The sequence below is a fragment of the Phycodurus eques genome, chromosome 15 (genome assembly GCF_024500275.1).
Source record: "Phycodurus eques isolate BA_2022a chromosome 15, UOR_Pequ_1.1, whole genome shotgun sequence".
In the NCBI taxonomy this organism is placed as follows: Eukaryota; Metazoa; Chordata; class Actinopteri; order Syngnathiformes; family Syngnathidae; genus Phycodurus; species Phycodurus eques.
Window position 1 is genome coordinate 8,633,021 of NC_084539.1, and position 6,000 is coordinate 8,639,020.

The following is a 6,000-nucleotide window of genomic DNA, read 5'->3' on the forward strand; positions in this document are numbered from 1 at the left end:
AATGTTTTGATCAATTAAGTAAATGAACAAGTCATTTCAATAGACACATTGCTCCAGCTTGTGATCGGATCAGTGATCAGTTTTCGTTTTTTTTAAACTCGCTGTTCGGTGATCGGCCCCAAAAATCCTGATCGTGTAAAGCCTAGTAATTAATACTTCCGATTTGGACGTTTAGAATTATTTTTTAGCTACTAGTTACGGAAACATATTGATCACATCCCCTGACATTTTTTTGGGATGATGGAGTAGTTATTTCTTCTATTAAATTAAGCTAATTTGCTGGAAGACATAAATCTATATTTATAACCTCCATTTTGGGTGTTACCTACAATCATTGTTTCTTCTTTAACTAGCATATCTATGCACCAATATTTAATCTACTGTTGTTATAAATTTGTGGAAGGTGGGGTTGTTAGTTATTCTATCAGTTGTATTCAATTGGTTGGAAGACGTGAAGTTACATATTCATTCATTTATTTTCCGTACCGCTTAGCCTCACGAAGGTCGCAGGCGTGCTGGAGCCCATCGCAGCTGACCGAGGGCGAGTGGCGAGGTACATCCTGAACTGGTTGCCAGCCAATCACAGAGCACATATAAACAACAATTTTCACTCACACCTACGAGCAATTTAGAGTCTTCAATTAACCTACCATGCATGTTTTTGGGATGTGCGAGGAAACCAGAGTACCCGGAGAAAAACCACGCAGGCACGGGTAGAACATGCAAACTCCACACAGGGAGGCTGGATTTCAACCTGGGTCCTCAGAACTGTGAGACAGATGTGCTAACCAACCGCCCACCGTCCCGCTAGGTTACATATCATTAATGTTTATTTGTTAGCGAATGGAGTTAGGAAAAATATTTAATCAGATATCATCAAACCTTGTGGATGGTGGGGTAGTTAGTTATTATATTAGTTTGATCAAATTTGGTGTAAGAATCAAACTTAATTTCTACTTCCAATTCAGCAGTTTTGCATTATCTTGGTTTCTTTTTTAGCTAACGGGAGTTGCGCAAAAACATTCAGACGCCGAAAAAGCTTTGTGGAGAGTGGAGTAGTGAGCCATTCTCTCAGTTTGACCTACTTGGTTGGGTGACATGAATTTAATTATTACCACCATTTTTGGAGTAATATATTACGATCGTTACTTTGTTAGCTAGTGGAGTGATGCAAAACTATTTAAACGGATGTCATCAAACCTTTATAATGGTAAAGACATAAACAGCTTAATAAAAATAATCATTTGCTCTGTCAATAAGATTGCCTTTACTATGATTGCCTCAAATTTTGACTAATCACTAACTTTTTGAAAATAGGCGTGGCTGTTTAAGCATGGGAGACATTTACCCATATAAAACCCATAGAAAAATTGCTAAATTCCAAGTTTTTGTTCTTCATTACATTTTTCTATTAGAGTCATTGTTTTGGTTGGAGTCACTGATGGTGTAGTGGTACACTCGCCTGACTTTGGTGCAGGCAGCGTGGGTTCAGTTCCCACTCAGTGACGGTGTGAATGTGAGTGCGAATGGTTGTCCGTGTCTATATGTGCCCTGCAACTGACTGGCGCCCAGTTCAGGGTGTAGTCTGCCTTTCGCCTGAAGTCAGCTGGGATAGGCTCCAGCGTCCCGCGACCCTAACCAGGATAAGCGGTGTTGAAAATGGATGGATGGATGGATGTTTTGATTGGATGGCATTCATTATTATGTTCATCGACTTGTTTGTTAGCAGGCTTTACACGATCAGGATTTTTGGGGCCGATCACAAGATGGAGGAATGTGTCTATTTAAATGACCTGTTCATTTACCGTATATACTTGTGTACTTGCTCAAAAAATTGTATTTACAATAAATAATGTATTTTTGTTCCTCTATTTATGCCAGTAAGGCGTAGTGACAGACAGAACAAATTAATGGTCTTCTATTAGATGGCAGGAAGTAAATACAGTAATTAATGTATCCACTTTTTGTGACATTTTTGTTTGTTGGTGTGCCGTGAGATTTTTCAATTGTAAAATATGTTCCTTGGCTCCATAAAGGTTGGAAATCACTGCTCTAGTCAGGTCATGTATTCTAATCAGTCAGGAAAAGCAACATTACAACATGATAGAAAGAAATAATGGAAGCTTACTTACTGTAATTAAATTACTTTATTTTTAAATAAATTACTTCGCCCACACCGAAACTTTAGAGCATGATTTGACAACGGCGGCATGTTTACGTACAACCGTTCGTGCTACCACAAGCTTGCTAGGCTACATAACGTTTTTGTTGCCTGCTTGCGAGCCGTATCATATTAAAAGTAAGTGAACGTACCTCAAGCAAGCCTTAAACGAACGTCCTCTCCTGTCCTAAGCACCGGTGCACCAACACGTTTTTGCCCATTTTGTCCTCATAATACAGTCGGCGTGCTCCGCTCTTGTTGTCGTCGCCACGGTAAAGAGTGTATCCGGTCGCATTTGAGTTGACAAGATAAAGCCCAATGATCGTAAAAAACGGGATGTGGTGGTATCGGAATACAAGATTTTATTGCAGTAGTCTGACAGTGCAATTGTGAAAGAGCAAATTTGTCTTGTAGTTTGATCGGGCATGACGTGTTGTCTGTCTCAGGCGTGTTGTCTGTCCCACAACGGCGATGTTTTTTTTTTAAAAATAACTTTATTGGCCGTCAGATATTTCCAATACTACGTCAAAAGACACGTGACAAGGCTCAAAATAAACTCGCTTTTGGATTCAAATATACTGTGCACGCAGTGACTGAGTAAATGTCTTTTGCGGAGCCGATGAACGACGTCATTGATGGGCTGAATTATGACATTAAAGCCGATCAGCCGAGCGGCATAAAATGCTAAATATCGGCCGATACCGATCAGCCCGATAAAATCGGTGTAAAGTCTATTTGTTAGTTATCAATATTAAGCAAAAACGATTGTACTTGAAATTAATTATGTGGAGGTGTGTGATATACTGTAGGCCAAAGAGGAAAAAGAAACATTTTGATGTGTATTCTTATAAAAGTATGAATTTTTGTTCACATGTGACATTTTTGTGATTTTCCAAAAATTTTCAGTCTATAACGATAATGAAAATGGCATCCATGAAGGTGCACAATGTTGCGGATACAAATTAGGATTGTTCAACCTTGGTGGAGGTCTATGCTCAACTGAAGAACATTCTAGATGAGTTCTACAGCACTGTCGCTGTGTGTTCATTTAGTGGATCTGTCATTTCACTTTCCCAGCAGGCAATCAAACTAGAACAACAGAGGGGGGCAAGATGTGGGAGAATCATCAGAGAACATTTTTGTGCTCCGTCTGCCCTTTTCCCTCCAAACAAAAATTCTTGCTATGTCTCTATTTGGGTCATTCCGACATCCGCCGACATGTTCAGAGATGTTTGTTTGACGACAGCTAGATCCCACTGTCGACATTCCCCACGCCTCCTCAAGCTCAACGTCCAGTATTTCTCACTTCATCTCATGAAAAAAGCAACAGTTGTTCAGTCACATGACAACATCCAAAATAACAGAAACATGAATGTGTTAAGACGTCACTAGGATAGAAGTTTGCTCACCAGAAAATGTTGTTTGAATGCTGAGAGATAATGTTGCTAAGCCAAACTTCCAAATAAAGAAACAAATGTGTGACTAGAATGCCAACTGATATATCACAACATACTTTAGCAATCCCCACAGAGGATGATATTGGAGAAAATGGATTGGACATTTAATGTGGATCATTTGTCAAATTTCAAAACTGATATGTAAAAACCATAGCTCACTTGTGCTAATGTATGATAATAACAAGGAAGACACACATAAGCATTATTCACACTAATGCATCTTATTTTTTAAAAGGAGTTGAATTTTTTTTTTCATTTTTGGAAAAGAAAAATGCTCAATGTTCAAAAAAATCTCTCAAAGTAGAAGTTCTTCAATAGAAGAATAATTATTCTTCAATAATAGCATTACAGTCTTATTGCAAGTATGTGACAGTCAAAACAATGATGGCACAACACAGCACTGTAGTAGCGCTTCTCAGGGAAAACGTGCACCACTAACAACAAAGGATATTCAAAAGACAGTTTTCTTGACAATGTGACATAAACATAACATAATAAACATGCTAACTACTGGCCTAGCATGTTTATTACAGTGTTTTCAGTCGTTTTTGCAAGTCTGTGTGAATGATATTGTCATCTGCACGCGGTGAAATTTTTAAAAATCGTAAAAATATCACACTACCCTGATGAAAACGAATAAACAGAAAAACACTCAATAGCATTACCGTGAAGTCTCGGCTTCAGACACATTAGTGTGGCCGTTTACATAAGACTGGGTGTTTTTGTTTTAACTGCTAACAAATCAAATCTTTGTTGTTGTGGCTGCTTATAAAAAGACAAATATTTTAAACGTGTCTCATAGTGAACATTTTTAAAAGCAATAAAACAAACAAATTAAAATGTTGGAACTCAGCGCTTCTAGTAGCGTTTTTCTGTTAATAATGGCTAAAGTGTCCGGCCTAGCTGTGTTAAACTTGGACAAAAACTTATTTAAAAGACATTTTTGCCCAGTGATCTTCTTTACGTGTGACGTCACCAACTAGTGGCCTGGCATGCATAGTACAGCATTTGTTTTTCCGAATGGAGATTGTTTGACAATATTGACATCTGTGTGGAGATGTTTCTAAAATGCAAAAAAACACCCAAAAAATAAAAACGCCCCAATCTCGTTGTCAAGCAAACATCCTCAATGAATCCAGTAAAAATCAGTAATTAGAAATATGATGAAGATTAGCGTTTGTGGGGATGCCGGGCTCTCCAACATTCGAAATGGGGTCTTAAGATGGGAAAAAGTTGCCATATATCACTTAAGACAAGACTTATTGTGCTCCTGAGTCAACAATTAATTACCACAAACATGGTAGCCGAGGGGGAGCAATAAATGGGTAAAAGGAGCTCGAGGGGCTTATCAACACACAACAGCTGCTCAAACTGCACTTTGACTAGTGTAGTCACTTATTGTTCTAAATTTAATCAGCTTGTAGTCCATGTTAAATTTATGGGCGGGGGGGAGGGGGAATGGGATGAAACAAATGTTTACTATTATCTATATTTTATAAGAATTTGCCAAATATGGCCCACGGGCCGTCGGTTGCACACCTTGCTTTAAAGGGCAACGCAATTCGAGTGTTTAATGAAGCGCTCACGGAAATGAATGAACTAAGTTTTTCTTTACATTATTTTCTAAAAGTGAGCAAAATACCAGCGTGACGTAATCAACTAACGTAAAAAAAAAAGTAAAAAAAAAAGTGAAGTTTTGTACAACAACTATTTAACGTGTATATACACAACCAATGTAAAATCAATAAATTACGCCCTACGCGTTGGGGGTGAAACATGTATTTAAATCGATTAAGACACTTAAGAAAATGCTCATTGAGTGTAATTGACGAATTATTAGCTACATTAGCTCGAAATAACCGGAAGCTTACCTGCTCGGACTTTCTGTTTTTGCCTGGCAACAAGAACTCAACCCCGCCAAAACAGCCGCAATAAAAGTGCTGGGTTCGAATCCCTCCTGGGTCCCGGAGCGCTGCTATATCCGTCCTCCGTCTTGTTGCCTTATCCCGACGACGACAGGTTCTCAAGGCGTCGGGCTGCTTGTTCTCGTGCTTCCAGAAGTGCTCGTTGCTGCCGTTCGCTTGAATGACTATGCGTGTGTGTGTGTGTGCGTGTGTTGCTGCGCGTAGCTGTGCAGAGGTGCAGGACGAATCCTCTGCAGCAGCTCGGAGGTGGGAGGAGCTCACAGCAGCCGTGTTGTCTGACCACTGGTGGCTTTTTATTACCTCCGCCGAGGAGGAGGTTATGTTTTCGGGCTACCTTTTTATCCGGGTTTATTTGATAACGTACACGAAAACCTGTGCACGATTCACTTCGGATTTGGTGTGGAGTTGTTTGCGATCAACGTCGGATCCAGATTGTAACACGGACAAAAAAGACAGA

At 39.4% G+C, this 6,000-nt stretch overlaps 1 protein-coding gene across 2 annotated transcripts in view; it reads right to left on the reverse strand.

Moving 5' to 3' along the window:
* The window catches only part of LOC133413996 (inactive tyrosine-protein kinase PRAG1), a 29,371-nt gene extending 23,640 nt beyond the window's left edge, over positions 1-5,731 (reverse strand). For both annotated transcript variants that reach the window (XM_061698995.1, XM_061698994.1), the window contains exon 1: positions 5,490-5,731. The gene's annotated coding sequence lies outside the window, so the exon portion shown is untranslated. The remainder of the gene's footprint in view (positions 1-5,489) is intronic.
* Between the last annotated feature and the right edge of the window lie 269 nt (positions 5,732-6,000).